Source organism: Schistocerca serialis, chromosome 6, assembly GCF_023864345.2.
Source record: "Schistocerca serialis cubense isolate TAMUIC-IGC-003099 chromosome 6, iqSchSeri2.2, whole genome shotgun sequence".
Taxonomy (NCBI): domain Eukaryota; kingdom Metazoa; phylum Arthropoda; class Insecta; order Orthoptera; family Acrididae; genus Schistocerca; species Schistocerca serialis.
In genome coordinates this window covers 188,793,833-188,810,425 of record NC_064643.1, presented here as the reverse complement: position 1 = coordinate 188,810,425, position 16,593 = coordinate 188,793,833, and positions in this window count along the sequence as shown.

Sequence of the window (16,593 nt, the reverse complement as noted above, 5' to 3'; positions counted from 1 at the left end):
TGCATCGCGGTGTAGCTTGCTCGCCAGGTTTCGAGAGGGTGCGTTTCTGGATGAGGTATCGAATATATAGCTTCCCCCTACTTATACCTCCCGAGGAGATCACGAATGTAAAATTAGAGAGATTAGAGCGCGCACGGAGGCTTTCAGACAGTCGTTCTTCCCACGAACCATACGCAACTGGAACAGGAAAGGGAGGTAATGACAATGGCACCTAAAGTGCCCTCCGCCACACACCGTTGGGTGGCTTGCGGAGTATAAACGTAGATGTAGATGTAAATTGTCCAGTCGGCCATCAGTCTCACTTCTGTCAAATTAAAGGTACTAGATTTTTCTAAATTCAGAAGTTTATCGCCGCTTCGTTTTCATGCAGAGCTACTCTTTGTTCTGTATTTTTTCCAGTCATTAAATCCTTCGTTCTCAGTCTGAGCCTTATTCTCCAATGGACTGAATGCCAAAAAGGGCCCACAATATACAGATCTTTTACTTTTAGAATACCTTCAGCAAATTTCGGTCATTTACTTCACTATTATATCATTTTTCGTTGGAAGATACTCACTGCCGAGAAACGAAGCCGATCAGCAATTTTTTTTTTTTAAAAAACCCTGAGAGAAGTTACAAGACTTGTTTTGATAGAAACCGTATCTCCTTTTAGTTTAGATATACTGTTTGAGATTGGGCCGCAGAACTCAAATCCGTTTCATCTTTTCCAGATTTTATTGGGTCGCTGTATGTTGTTGAGGTTCCTGGCCCTTCAACAAAACTTCTACTTTTACTTTAAAAAAATTATATATTTTTATGGTTTTGCGGATAATCTGTTTTTGTTCTTCTTTTTTCATTTTGACAATCTTTTTACACTCAGCTCCACTAAGTCGCTCTGTCCCATCACTTATTTTAACAATTTTTTATCCAGGAACTGAAATAAAGAAAATATTGCATTGGGAGTTTTATTTCTCTCACGTAATTAGCAGTGTTCTTTGTTCAGACTTCAGACATTGAATAATTACGTAAGTACGAGAAATTTCTTTAAGGATGGTATCATCATCATCATTATTTATTGTCTTAACGGGCCTTTGAGGCCTACAGTAGAAGAACAATATGAGAAGTATGATATAACTATATTATTTAAGTATGATGTAACAAAAAAATCTAAATTTCTTTGCATGTGTTCCGAAACAGCTAAATTACCTCCTACTGATTCGTTAAGCATGATTTATTGTAATATATTGTGATTACTTACCTTATATAACTTCGTACACACCGGCGATGTGATGTTACGAAATTATTCATACAATCCACAAAACATTTTGAAAAATTACAGCACGCATCTAGAAAACTGCGTCAGAGAAATATTCATACATATTATTTGGCCACGATAATTTCACGATTGCGCTTACACTAGCACAAACAGAAAAAAATTACACTACTTGAAAGATATTCATTCGTCTACGATCGCTGTCAACGTAATTTTGCCGTAGACGCGATGTGTTACTGCTGTACATATTGCTAAGGCTAATGGTGCCGTGCGGGATTAGCCGAGCAGTCTTGGGCGCTGCAGTCATGGACTGTGCGGCTGGTCCCGGCGGAGGTTCGAGTCCTCCCTCGAGCATGGGTGAGTGTGTTTGTCCTTAGCATAATTTAGGTTCAGTATTGTGTAAGTATTGTGTAAGCTTAGGGACTGATGACCTTAGTAGTCAAGTCCCATAAGATTTCACAAACATTTGAACTTTTTTTTGCTAATGGTGGCAGCACTGCTGCAAGCAGCAGACGCTGCGTTCCCCGTACCACTCCTCTCCCTTCGACAGCCTTAATGTGGGGGCGAGGTCGTTCCCAGCAGCCTCAGCGCGACTCGTCGAGTTATCGTGGCCAGATTCGATTAGAAATTTCAGGACGCGACCAACAGAGGCGGCTTTTCTTTTGCTTTTGAAGTAAATTCGGGACGGGGCTTCCCCGTCTGCATCGGCGCTCTGTATCTGTCTCTCACGAACTCAGTGCCACCACGCGGCGTATGCTGGCAACAGCACAACTCCGCCCTCTTCGGCTCCCGTGGCGGCCAGGCCAAACTCGTGCATTCAGTTCGGCCAGACACACTTGGCGAACAGTCATGTCACTAGTTCCAGCGTTGCAACTAAACGCGAATACGCAAATTGTAGAAATATTTGTCTAAGTTGTGAAACATATTACATGCTGAATTGTTTGTGTGGACCTAATAACATTTAAGTACCGTGTGGTTATAATTAAACTTTCCCAATTTAACACATTATAACACGGAAACTAATTACCATAAGAGTACCAAAGTTGGTAGCATTAATGTCCAGAGTATGATTTCCATGCGTCACAGCGCCATCGTCCAGTTCCAGCTATGGCTACCAGGTGCCATGAGCAGTCATTGTGATTCATAGTCTCTCACACCTGACCAGTCGCAGTGCACGTGAAGTCAACATGAGCTTGGACAAAAGGAGCAGGACATTATTAGTGAAGCTCTGTTATCAAAACAGCAGTAGTGCTACAGCTGCACTTCGAGAATGTCGCCGGCTGAAAGGATCACGGAAGGGTCCTCTCTCTCCACTTGCTGTGCGGAGCATGGTGGAGAAGTTCGAATGAGCTGGTGAACTGGAAGTCGCTCCGGGAAGAGGCCGACGACCGGTTACACCACAGGTGGTTGACGAAATCGCTGTTGCTACGGCAGACAACGCTGCGCGCAATTCTCGACCGTCAGGCAGTGCGCATGCTGTGTCACGGCAGTTGAACATCCCGTGGTCCACTGTACGGAAGGTGCTTCGAAGCATGGTCAAACGGAATCCGTACAAGGTCCATAACATACAGTAGCTTGCGTCACAGGATGCAAAACTACGTGTTGACATCGCTCTCCATTTTCTCGCAAGGATTGAAGTTGTCGAGGGCTGGTCCAGGACCGCCCTATGGACAGACAAAGCTCATTTTTCTCTGACGGGTGAGGCGAACACACGGAATTGTCGAGTGTGGGTCTCTTCACCTCCAGTCACTGAGCATGAAGTTCCTCTGTATGAATGTGTCACCGTATGGTGTGGCTTCACGGCTGCAGTCACCATTGGCCCATTCTGTTTTGAACAGGTTGCGCTCAGGGACCAAAGACGTGCAGCGTGACTTCCCAGAGTTACTGCGATACGCTTCACCTGCATGTCACACCTGCCCTACAGAAGAGAGACGCATTGAACTGGTTTTCATGCAAGATAGGGCTTCACGGCACATCGTTCGTGAAGTTCACCTGCTTCTCCGAAACACAACTGGAAACGAACGAATTATCAGCCGATCTTTCCAAATGCTTGGCCGGCACGATCATCTAATCTCACTCCCTGTGATTTCTGGCTGAGGGGCTTCCTGAAGTGTATGGTTTACTGGGGGAACATTCACACATGTGCTGATCTGAAGCGCAGTATATCAAGAGAGGTAGCCAGGATACCTAAGCACATGCTTCGGTCTGCTGTGCAGAATGCAATCCTGCGCTTTCAGACTCTTCTAGACACTGATGGGCGCCATATTGACCTCCATTTGTAGCAGTAATGGTAACGGTATGTAATGGTATGATGTACCGTAACAACACATGAAAAGTGTTTCAACTGAATTGATTATTACTCTTCCCCATATCCTTGACATTAATGCTACCAAATTTGGTCCTCTTGCGGTAATTAGATTCCATGTTATAACGTGTTAAATATGGAAAGGCTAATTATAACCACCCGGTATATAAATATCAATCTTTTAATTTCGGTAAAACATACAAAAAATTGGCCCAAAAATTGCCGCCCCTAAAATCTGCCACCCTAGGCTCCAGCGTACTGAGCCTTCTGGTAAATCCGCAACTGTATGTAATCATAACGTAAGTTCATTGTAGCTGCAAAAAATAACAATAACTGCTTAATAAACACGAACGTAGACACCTCAGAGATTTCAACGTGAGTAAATAGCAGCTGTCCATAGATATCTGGTTTTACAACATAAACAAACCTGCAGTTCCGAATGTGTACCCTTGGGGCGCTGCTGCGGACGCGCAAGTGTAAGAGACTAACGAAAAAGTTGGCAGCTTCATACTTGTACGCTTGGGGCTCTATTGCAGATTTTTTATGATAGATGTGTCGAGTAATAAAGGCTTTACAGCTCGTGTTGTTAATTCTCCGTGCTGTCGCGCGCTTTTAGTTCCGTGTTTCCCCTTGGCCGCGCTTTCGGGCTCCCTGTTTGTCTGTAAGGTTGACATTTCGGTAGTTGTTCACGGATGCCAAGCGTCGTGGTACTCTACGTCCATTCCGAACCTTTACGTTAACGCTATCATATAGCTTCGCGAGACATAATCACCAGATTTATTGAATGATCAGACAAAGCTACAGTAGGAATTCGGGTATATGTGACAGAAACTACCGGGATTATCGAATTACGAGACCCTTGATTACAGGAAAATAAACGCATCATCCTAACGTATGTTTTCAGTAGTGGCCATTACAGCATGAAGCGAAACTACCGACACAGAATTATTATGGCGACTGTGAATGTTACAAACCATCGCACTTTCACGTACTCGCGAATCAACGGCAAACTGCAGAGTGAATGTAAAATTAAATTGGACGATAATGAAGCTTGCGTGGATCTCGGCTCTGCCAGGGTAATTACCATATGTCATCGAAGTGCAAATATGAAGATTCAATGAAGTGATTAAAACAGTACGTACACTTGACAAGGGCAATACGTGGAAATAGTTCATAGCTTTTGATGCATCCCCACTGCCCTAGACTAATATCAGACGACACAATGATGGCAATATACAGATCATTTCCACCAGTTGTTCTATTGCGCTGGGCTTTAGCCACTTCATTGACGTCCTACATTTGTACTTCTGTGGTGAATAAGGGAAGATCGCACGACAGCTTATATTTTGGAAACACGATTCCGTAAGAACTGAGGATGGTAACGTATATTGTTTCAATCACGATTAGCTTTTTGCCAAATAGTAGCTCATTTAAGGTTTTTGAGAATATATTGGTTATAACTGTTCGTTGCAATGTATTGTTTCTTCAACGACTTCTTCTTCTAAAGTCATTTGGTTCGTGAAGCCTCGTATAGCGATGATACAGAAATGCGAAGTTTTACGGTAAAATGGCCGTGAAGAATGGTAGAATAGGAATATCTGTGTATTTTAAAATGATTTTTGCTCGGTTTTAGCTGTTCGAACAGAGACACTTCCGTTGTTAATAAAGCAGTCCAAAAACCTAAGTTTAGTTTGGACAACAGTCTTTATCCTCCACCGACCTTCGAACTGGGTTACCCAGTAAGTTGTAGACGGACCTACGATTTAAGATGAGGTCTCTACCAGGCTGCAACTTGCTACTATTTTCACGTTAAGAAATCGTCTCAATAGGAGAAATAAGTGATCAGTGAGAAAAAAAAAATGGCACTGAACTGAACCCGTGGCCTTTAGTTTAACAGTCTTGCACTTGCCTACTTTTTTCCTATTATACCTTACAGTTTTATTTTGTAACATTCCTTCCACTCTATATTCTCATTCCAGCTCCACTGATACTGCAGGACAGAAACGCTTCAATAACTCCTTTCCTAACACAACTCACTTTGCACTTCTTTGTCACATGTACTTTCTTCACTCCGTTTTTCCTTGCCTTACGCTGCTTCATTTCTGCCGTGTGTTTCTCACATTAACCATGCCTTTGGAACATGGAATATCTCGTGTGTTCTAAAACAAAGCGGACCCAGTCGACTTTCTACCTCATAACCCCGTGCTCAATCGAAATATAAACAGAGTGGCTGGTGCAACTTAAAAACATTTTATCCAATACGTCTTTTGTTTTCTTCAAAGGCGGTTCACTGGTATGCAAACATCAGACAATCATCTGATTTCGACCTACGTGATTTCCGCACCGCGAATAATTTCTCTTCTTTCACTCACTGCAGTACTGGCGTCGGGTACTGTTTAGGCTCGGAACTCGGATTTGTCCGTACGCTACTAGCCACAGAGATCGTGTCTGTAGACAACCTGGTAATATCGAATGCTTCCAACGCTGTGTTCCACATGCGCAACAAGATGGTGGTGGAGTGATGTTCTGGAGTGGCATTACATGGCATCACCATACACCTCTCGTGGTTGTTGAGAGAAATCTCACTGCCGTGAGGTACTGGGACGAGATTCTGAACGAATAGTATGACCATATCACCAACATTTTAGTGACACTTTCATCTTGTTGGATGACAACTTTCGTGCTCATCGTACTGTTCTCACAAACTCTTCCCTTCAGGATGATATGGTCACCAGAATGGAATAGTTTGCCAGTTTCTCGGGCATGAACCCCATCGAATACGTATGAGATCGACTGAAACAAGCTGTTTTTGGACGTCAACAATGACTACGTAGAAACGTCATTGAATAGGGATACAATTTGTTGAAGGGCTGGCCTGATGAACTCATCAGTGATTCAAGCCTGCATCTCAGAAAGTGGTTGTTCCACTAGGTATAGACGCTGCTCAGGAATGGTGCGAAATATCTCAAATGGAAAACAGACGACTTTTTTTCAAATCTGGTTTTACTGCAAATTAATATATACGTATTCCTCACTGCCAATTCTTTTTTGTTCTTTGAGCCTTGAATTTCAACATAAAGAGCTGATGCAAAACATTTTTTATGTGGGTATAAGAGCGCGAAAGCGCAAACAATTTTCAAAACGAATCAAGCGAAAGTATATCTATTACGAAACAGTCCGCGCCAACGTCAAGCAGGATTTGGAGATCGCACCAGGAAATCGATGAATCAAAAGGCACGCCGCTTACTGTGGAGTCGCACATCACCCCGGCCTCTTGATCACAAACAACTCCTCGTCCGAAAAAAAATGGTTCAAATGGCTCTGAGCACTATGGGACTCAACATCTGTGGTCATAAGTCCCCTAGAACTTAGAACTACTTAAACCTAACTAACCTAAGGACAGCACACACATCCATGCCCGAGGCAGGATTCGAACCTGCGACCGTAGCAGTCGCGCGGTTCCTGACTGAGCTCCTAGAACCGCTAGACCACCGCGGCCGGCTCCTCGTCCGACACTGGAGTCTTGTGTGGATAGCAAACACAGTGTAACAGTAAGAAATTTCCACTCTGCAGCGGAGTGTGTGCTGTTATGAAACTTCCGGGTCTTGGTCCGGCACGCAGTTTTAATCTGCCAGGAAGTTTCAGAGTGTAATATTATCGGTAGCGGCGACCCCACTGAAGAGTGGGGGATCACGAAGGGACTTGTCAGTGTGGCCGATTTGACCCCCTCAGCCCAGGTGTGTAGGAGAGAAGAGCAAAAGAAGCCACACCCAGATTCGATCCAGTTTATATCTCTTGTAGAGAATACTTCGGAGATTTAATGTCCATGTCTTGCAGGTGGGGTGTGGATGTCGAACGCAGAGTCGTTGGCGATAGTGCTGTCAGGAATCCGCCCACGGCCGCAGGCAGTGCAGCATGACTCGGAGCCAAGCGAGTTTGCAAGGCAGACATCAGGTGCAATTGACACATAGAGCTGGACACGCGGTCCTGGTTTGCAGCCTGACGGCGCAAGAGTGAGGTTGCTTGAAGGCCGGAGGATTTCTGGTGGAGGCAGCATCATCCAGGCGGCGAACTCTGGCCCCCGACATCTGGATATTAACCCTAAATTACGCTAAGGGGGCAGACGCGAAGGGTGTTGGTGGCTAGAAGGGTCCTCGTTCGACCTTCGGCCCATCGGAGCTGATGTTTGATCGTATGGCGGGCGGCCCCGTAGAGTGACAGACAATGACAACACAGCAATGCAGCAACCGATGCCTCTCCAAGACACACGGCGGTAGCACGCCCACCAGAGGTCACCGACTTAATGTCTTTACCTACTTGGTGGGTATTACTTACTCGCGGCAGGGCCAGGTGTGATCACATATAGATGGCCCAGGTGTCACGCTGTTCCACTGCCGCAATGCCACAGGTGCGTTTGGATTTCGGTAACACCGATGATTGTGGACTGTGTGGTTCCACTTACGTACTGAGTCCAGCCGAGACTGGCAAATGCTGTGCCATGTGCCTCATGCAGTCAGCGTAGTTACAGTAGCGGTCACCGCAGCTACAATTGGGTTGTTAGATTATTCAGGAACCCTAGTGCACTTTACTATCGATTTTATTAATTTTATTATTGATGACAGCTTTAGTGATGCGAAATTTTTTATTGATTTATTTTTTTATTTTTCTGACGTCATAGTAAAAACGATAGTATACAGTCTGACGTAAATAATTTTCGTATACACTCCAAGGAAAAAAAAAACCGAGCGAGGCGGCGCAGTGGTCAGCACACTGGACTAGCATTCTGGAGGACGACGGTTCAATCCAGCATCCTGTTTTGGGTTTTCCGTAATTTCCCTAAATCACTCCAGGAAAATGCCGGGATGGTTCCTGTGAAAGGACACGGCCGACTTCCTTCCCCGTCCTTCCCTGATCCGATGAAACCGATGACCTCGCTGTTTGGTCTCTTTCCCCAAACAATCCGATCCAATTCGTTCCAAGAAAAAAAACAAAAAAACAAAAAGGAGACCCACACAACACGCAGGAATTGTCCGAATGGGGCGGAAATCGTCACATCTCATCTTCATGTACAGACAAACAAATGATTACAATTTCCGAATATTTGGATCATTTATTCAAAAGAACGAGCTTCACAAACTGAACAAGTCAATAATGCGTTGGCCACATTCGGCCCTTATGCAAGCTGTTATTCGGTTTGGTAGAGTTGCTGGATGTCCTCCTGAAGCATATCATGCCTAATTCAATCCAATTGACGCATTGGATCGTCAAAGTTCGTAGCTGGTTGGAGGACCCCGCTCATAATGCTACACACTTTCTGGACTGACGAGATATCTGCCAAGCTTTCTGGCCAAGGTTAAACTTGGCAAGCACGAACATAAGGAGCAGAAATTGTCGCCATGTGCGAGCGGGCATTATCTTGCTGAAATGTAGGCCCATATGGATTAACGTGCAGGGCAACAAGATGGGGCGTAGAATGTCACGACGTACCGCTGTGCTGTAACGGTGCCGATGACAAACTAAGGTGTCCTGCTATGAACAGAAATGGCAGACTAGACCACCACTGCTAGTTATCAGGCCGTATGGCGGTCGACAGTGAGGCTGGTATGTCACTACTCTCTGGGGCCTCTGGACATGTCTTTGGTGGTCATAGGGGTCAGTTAGTAGTAGGACTCATCACTGAAGACAATTCTACTCCAGTGAAAGACATTCCAGGCCGAAGCAGTAAGATCATGTCCGCCCGGACATGGCGATAGTTTCTACTGTTTGTCTTCATGCTTACCAAACACTACTTTGGCCAGCAAGGTCGCCGGATCTCTCCCAAAGTGAGGACATACGATTACGGGCACAGCCATCTAACCAGGTCGGGATTTTGACTATCTAACGCGAGAACTGGAGAGAGTTTGACAGTATATCCTCTCTTGCATAAAGTCCAGGGGTTGACCGACCTGTTACTGACTTCCTCGTAGCTCTTTCCCTTGACTAGATGATCCAGTTTTTCTGAAATTATCTGTTATTCTCCACATGTACGAGGGTCACTCCAAAAGAAATGCACACTATTTTTTAAAAAAATCCATCTTTTATTCTACATGTTTGAAAGTTTTACAGTGTGTAGATACATCCTTTAGGAACAATATTTTCATTTATCCAAATAATTTCCATCCCTCACAACTGCCTTATGCTATCTTGGAACCAGCGCCTGTATACCCGCAAGGTAAAATTCTGGACCAACCTGTTGGAGCCACTGTTAGGCAGCGTGGACAAGGGAGTCATCATCTTCAAACCTTGTTCCACAAAGAGAGTCTTTCAGTTTCCCAAAGAGATGATAGTCACATGGAGCCAGGTCAGGACCGTAAGGCAGGTGTTTCAGTGTTGTCCGTCCGAGTTTTGTGATCGCTTCCATGGTTTTTTGACTGAAATGTGGCCGTGCATTGTCGTGCAACAGCAAAACATCCTGTTTTTTTGACGATGTGGTCGAACACGACTCAGTTGAGCTTGAAGTTTCTTCAGTGTCGACACATAGGCATCAGAGTTTATGGGGGTTCCACTTGGCATGACGTTCACAAGCAAGAGTCCTTCGGAATCGAAAAACACCGTAGCCATAACTTTTCCAGCAGAAGGTGTGATTATGAATTTTTTTTTCTTGGGTGCTTTTGCATGATGCCACTCTATTGATTGCCTCTTCGTCTCTGGTGAAAAATGATGGATCTATGTTTCATCACCCGTCACAATTCTTGCAAGAAACTCATCTCCACCATTGTCTTACTTTTCCAAAAGTTCGCTGCATACCGTTTTTCTTGTTTCTTTGTGAGCCACTGTCAACATCCTGGGAAACCACCTGGCACAAACCTTTTCTAACGCCAAAACTTTCAGTATTCTGCAAACACTTCCTTCCCCTATCAAATGGTTCAAATGGCTCTGAGCACTATGGGACTTAACATCTTAGGTCATCAGTCCCCTATAACTTAGAACTACTTAAACCTAACTAGCGTAAGGACATCACACACATCTATGTCCGAGGCAGGATTCGAACCTGCGACCATAGCAGTCCCGCGGTTCCGGACTGCAGCGCCTAGAACCGCACGGCCATCGCTGCCAGCCTTCCCCTATCTCAACGTAGCGTGACAATTCGTTCACTGTGATGCGTCTGTCAGCAGTCACGAATTCGTTAACTCTCTGCACACTGTTTGGAGTGTGTGCAGTACGAGGCCTGCCTCTGCGAGGACAATCCTCAATACTGCCGTGCCCGCTTTCATCACGTAACCTGCTTGGCCACCAACTAATTGTACTGCGATCGACAGCAGCATCTCCATACACCTTTTTCAACCTCTTGTGGATGTTTCCGACTGTCTCGTGTTCACAGAACAAGAATTATATGACAGCACGTTGCTTCTGACAACATAAAGTGTAGCAGCCATCTTGAACACATGCTGTGACGGCGTCAATCACGGGAACAGGTTGAACTAAGTTTGTAAAACAAGAGGGGAGGATGTATCTACACACTGTAAAACTTTCACACATGCAGAATGAAAACTGTATTTCTACAATACTAGTGTGCTTCTCTTTTAGAGTGACCCTCGTACATCGTATCTATTGATTTCCGTTCCATTCGGATAATTCCTTCATGGTGCGTTTTCCTTTTGCGTTACGGTTTATTATCTGTTCATGACTGATCGATCGAGAATGGTAGGGAATAAAAGTCTGTTTCATCAACAGTACTTGGTGGTTCACAAAAATGACTTTCTTCAGAAGAAAACTCGCTTCGCTCCATGAAGTACGTCCACGAGCTTCGCTGGCTTTCCACAGTCGAAGACAGTGACAGAGCTGATCGTGCGAAAAGGGCATGCTCCGTTTCAAAGAGGCGGGCGTCAGACCAGTGACGCCTAAGCCGGAATGCAGTCTCTCTCGACGGCCGGCCTCGCTTCCTTTTCTACTCGAGATGCCTGGGGCGCCAGTAAAGCGACGCCGCCACGGAGCGCGGCGCCGACTTGGGCCGCTGCGTCAGCGCGTAAACACCGCCGCACGGGCAGCCCCGCCCCCAACCGGCGGCGGCAAGGGGCAGGCGCGACGCAAATGGGGCGGACGAGACGGCGCGACGCCAAGGCCAGGCTGGGGGCGGGGGGCGGCTCTGGAGAGCCGAGGAACGTTCCACTCCACTCAGCCGCCGGTTCTCGGACCGCAAACGCCTGCGCCACTACATGCATAACTCACAGCGCACGTGCCAAGCACTCTGTAGTCTAAACGTTTAGAGCTTTCACAACACCGTTCCAATATTGTTTCATTCCATCTCATAAATGTAGTATTAGCGAACCATCAGCTTCATAAGCGACGGTTGTAAAATATTGGCACGCATTACTTACAGAAGAATACACTACTGGCCATTAAAATTGCTACACCACGAAGTTGACGTGCTATTGACGCGAAATTTAACCGACAGGAAGACGATGCTGTGATATGCAAATGATAAGCTTTTCAGAGTATTCACACAAGGCTCGCGCCGGTGGCAACACCTACAACGTGCTGATATGAGGAAAGTTTCCAACCGATTTCTCATACACAAACAGCAGTTGACCGGCGTTGCCCGGTAAAATGTTGTTGTGATGCCTCGTGTAAGGAGGCGAAATGCGTACCATCACGTTTCCGACTTTGATAAAGGTCGGATTGTAGCCTATCGCGATTGCGGTTTATCGTATCGCGACATTGCTGCTTGCGTTGGTCGAGATCCAATGACTGTTAGCAAAATATGGAATCGGTGGGTTCAGGACGGTAATACGGAACGCCGTGCTGGATCCCAACGGCCTCGTATCACTAGCAGTCGAGATGACAGGCATCTTATTCGCATGGCTTTAGCGGATCGTGCAGCCACGTCTAGATCCCTGAGTCAACAGGTGGGTACGTTCGCAAGACAACAACCATTTGTACGAACAGTTTGACGACGTTTGCAGCAACGTGGACTATCAGCTCGGAGACCATGGCTGCGGTTACCCTTGACGCTGCATCACAGTCAGGAGCGCCTGCGATGGTGTACTCATCGACGAACCTGGGTGCACGAATGGCAAAACGACATTTTTTCGGATGAATCCAGGTTCTGTTTACAGCATAATGATGGTCGTATCCGTGTTTGGTGACATCGCGGTGAACGCACATTAGAAGCGTGTATTCGTCATCGCCATACTGGCGTATCACCCGGCGTGATGGTGTGGGGTGCCATTGGTTACACGTCTCGGTCACCTCTTGTTCGCACTGACGGCACTTTGAACAGTGGACGTTACATTTCAGATGTGTTACGAAACGTGGCTCTACCCTTCAGTCCGCAGCTCGTGGTCGTGCGGTAGCGTTCTCGCTTCCCGCGCCAGGGTTCCCGGGTTCGATTCCCGGCAGGGTCAGGGATTTTCTCTGCCTCGTGATGACTGGGTATTGTGTGATGTCCTTAGGTTAGTTAGATTTAAGTAGTTCTAAGTTCTAGGGGACTGATGACCATAGATGTTAAGTCCCATAGTGCTCAGAGCCATTTGAACCATTCTACCCTTCATTCGATGCCTGCGCACCCCTACATTTCAGCAGAATAATGCACGACCGCATGTTGCAGGTCCTGTACGGGCCTTTCTGCATACAGAAAATGTTCGACTGCTGTCCTGGCCAGCACATTCTCCAGATCTCTCACCAACTGAAAACGTCTGGTCAATGGTGACCGAGCAACTGGCTCGTCACAATACACCGGTCACTACTCTTGATGAACTGTGGTATCGTATTGAAGCTACATGGGCAGCTGTACCTGTACACGCCATCCAAGCTCTGTTTGACTCAATGCCCAGGCGTATCAAGGCCGTTATTACAGCCAGAGGTGGTTGTTCTGGGTAGTGATATCTCTGTGTCTATGCACCCAAATTGCGTGAAAATATAATCACATGTCTGTTCTAGTATAATATATTATTCCAATGAATTCCCGTTTATCATCTGTATTTCTTCTTGGTGTAGCAATTTTAATGGTCAATAGTGTAGATCAATCGCAGGGTTCAAGCAAACTTTATATACAGCCTGGGAATCAGGTCCAGGACCCCAGAGAGTCTTTCCTGTATTCGATATAGATACGGGCAAGACTGTAACAAAAGATTTACAGTAATTCCCCACACTAGCCCGAAAGAAGTGGGCAGGGGACTTCAGTTTATATGTGTACGTATAGCAGATTTAATAAAATATTTTTATTTGCTTCCTAAAACACGACTACAGCTTACATTTTATGTTTGCATGCAGTAATGTTCGTCTATTATGCTTTTGACGGATGATGAATGCGTTGTACGCTCTAATGGCAAAAAGATATTTTTTATTTGTTATAAGTACAATTTAAGATTTTCAGAGTTTTTGCCTTACTTGTACTGTGAAAGTTTGCTTTCTGCCGAATTTCATGATTATGTGTCAATGGGAAGTGCCCTATAGGTTTCGATGAGTGAATTTGCGACTGTCAAAATATGTGACGCAAATGGCCAAATCTTGGTATGTGACATAAATTTAAATTTGATACGGCAAACTGTTAAAAGAAAAATGGTTCTGAACAGATGGAAAGACAAACAGACAGATGGATAAAAAAGGAAAAAAATGTGTGTTCCTATTATATATTTACAAATTAACAAGTTCTGCTTTTCTTCCTTTGACAATTTCCGTGAAATTTCTTGCCCGATTTCGATTCCAGCTCATGAGAAGTACCCTACAGCTTTTGATGAGTAGGTCTGTGTGCTTCAAAATATGTCACACAAATGGCCGAATCTTTCGACTGAATTGACTATGAAGCTTCAATGTTTTACACCGATAAGGAGTCACAGATTTTAGTGTGTGATATAAATGTGCACTTGAAACGGTAATGTGTTGAAGGGGGAAAGCGGTCGTAAGAGACGGACAGACAAACAGATGGAAGGAAAATAACAAAAAGACATTTTTATGTGATATAATTGTGCCAACAGCCTTGCCGCAGTGGTAACACCGGTTCCCGTCAGATCACCGAAGTTAAGCGTTGTCGGGCTTGGTTAGTACTTAGGTGGGTCAGTGTCCTGTTCTGCCAAGTTTTGGTGGCAAGTGGGGTGTTGACTGAACGTAGTGGCGCCGGGCAGGAAAACTGACAACGGCCAGAAGAGCGGTGCACTGACCACATGCCCCTCCGTACGCACATCCAGTGACGCTTAATGCCTGAGGACGACACGGCGGCTGGTCGGTACCATTGGGCCTTCAAAGCCTGTTGGGACGGTTTGTTTTATAATGAAAAATTAACAATTTAGTATTCTTACTTTACTTTTACTGCGAAACCTTGCTTCATGTCAAATTTCATAATTCTAAGTCAATGGTATGTACCGTATCGGTTTTGGTGTGAGAGTTTTCGAGTATCAAAATATGTGAAATAAATGACAGCATATTTTTATTGAACTGAATCAGAAGCTTAAAATTTTCCAATTGCGAAGGGATCATAGACCTTAGTATGTGGCATGAATTCGAACTTGATAAGTCATCCCGTTCCTGAGAAAAAGGGTTCTTAATAGTTAGACAGACAGGCAGACAAAGCAATCCCATGAGGATTCCGTTTTTACAGACTGAGGCACAGAACTCTAAAAACTGGCAGAAGCGACTTTGGGGAAGATGTGTTTTGATTCCAGAGAAATGTAAGAGCATTTGAGTCAGTGCTGCCCCTACGGCTTATCTTTGGAGACTCAAGAAAGGCAAACTTAAATTTACAGTATTTCGTCGGTGAAGATACAATATCGCGCAAGTAGCAAAACACGAATTTCACAGGAAAGACTAAAAACCGTCTACAATACCTGATACGTTTCGTAAGTACATACGATTTGCATTGTTGCGCTATAATGATATTCTGGAGCGTATCAAAAAGTGAATCAAAGAAAATATTCTTTAGAAAGCATCATTACGGCAGATATGAGGAATTGTCTCGTCATTTGTGGGAGAAGAGTGCTATTCACGTGGTATTGGTTTTTCAGTCTCCTGTACGACTTACAGCTTTTACGTTGTTCTTTGGTGCTGGAGAAACAGTAACAACATCGTTTTGGAAAGACTTTATTGAAAGACAACATGGGAAAACTTCAAACATGCACACGGTTCACTTAGGTGCTAATAATGTCTGCAGATTTCTTCAAGAAAAAACTGCTGAACAAAGAACTACACCGCACTGTCACTCCTGAAACAGTAACGTCCAAGATGATGATCATTCATAACGAATGTTGTCGTAATAGCATTGACAATCCTTAGGAACAACGGCTTTAAGTTGTTGTGAATGATCGCGTTTGGCTTCCTTGATTTTCGGTCTTTCTTTGTATAGTTTCGGGTAGTAAGCTTCCCCAGAAAGTTTTCTCGGACGTTCTGGTATTTCTTGCCTCATTTCGTTGAAAGTGCAATTGTAGTAAATAATACCGTTTGGACGGTACTGTATCGCCTTCAGGTCCGTAACTGTTGCCTCATTCTTTGCAGCTCTTCCAGACATAAATGAGTCATACAGCCACAAACTTTTCTCTGCATAGTTAGTGAGAAAGGAGTAGTCTACATCTAGATCTACATCCATACTCCGCAACCCACCTGACAGTGTGCGGCGAAGGGTACCTTGAGTACCTCTATCGGTTCTCCCTTCTAATCTAGGTAATGGATTTCTTAAGTTCGTGGCTTTCTTCTCACCTCTTTAGATATCAATGCATACTACCTACGAAGTGTAACTTCACGTCCTTTGAGCTATCAGTCGATGGAACTGTGAACGGAGACACATTCCATCTTTTTTCTCCAAAACCTTTTACGTAGTCCTGAGTTAATTGCTAATCCTTTATGATCGATTGATATTATCACATTCCTGTTATGATATGTGCAGCCGTCAGAATACAAAATAACTGGGACAGGATTTTTCCTTAATCGTCTTGGATAGCGTGTCCACGACACACGAGGCAAAACATGATGCATCCAGTCCACCTTGGGTTTCATCGAACTAGTAACATTCTGCATCCTGACTTTCTAAATTACTCATTGTAAAGTTATGGACAGCCAATTTTGTTTA